This window comes from Sinocyclocheilus grahami, unplaced genomic scaffold (assembly GCF_001515645.1).
Source record: "Sinocyclocheilus grahami isolate Dianchi unplaced genomic scaffold, SAMN03320097.WGS_v1.1 scaffold36.1, whole genome shotgun sequence".
In the NCBI taxonomy this organism is placed as follows: Eukaryota; Metazoa; Chordata; class Actinopteri; order Cypriniformes; family Cyprinidae; genus Sinocyclocheilus; species Sinocyclocheilus grahami.
In genome coordinates this window covers 3,732,855-3,733,373 of record NW_015505215.1, presented here as the reverse complement: position 1 = coordinate 3,733,373, position 519 = coordinate 3,732,855, and the positions used below count along the sequence as shown (strand labels likewise).

Here is a 519-nt window from a genome sequence, read left to right as displayed (position 1 = left end):
GGCTCTCACAGACCTGTAACTTCTTCTTTAAGAGGCTCCTCTGTTTTCTATCTGAATATATTTTAAAATTCATTAAAATCCATTTCTGTGATGGCACAGGTAAATTTTCAACAGCCATTACTGTAGCCTTCAATGCCACATGATCCTTCAGAAATCATTCTAATATGCTGATTTGGTGCTCAAAAAGCCTTACTTATTATTATCAATGTTGAAAACAGTTGTGCTGCTTAATATTTTGGTGGAAACTTTGAAATAGAAATTTACTTTTGACCAAATTAATGCATTCTTGGCAAATAAAAGTATTAAAGGTGACATATCATGAAAATCTGACTTTTCCAGGTTTTAAGTGCTATAATCAGGTCCCCAGTGCATCTACCAACCAAGGAAACGTGAAAAATATTAACCTAGTAACTTTGTTTTGCTAAGCCTTTTTCTGCAAGCATCTGAGAAAACTAGCGCGTCTGATTTCGCTCCCTTGGTGACGTGGCAAAGGGATCTCATTATAATATTACCGCCCCT

General features: G+C 35.8%; 1 pseudogene; it reads right to left on the bottom strand.

Annotated features, from left to right (window-relative positions):
• The window catches only part of LOC107581641 (coiled-coil domain-containing protein 57-like), a 13,048-nt pseudogene that overhangs the window by 1,963 nt on the left and 10,566 nt on the right, over positions 1-519 (bottom strand).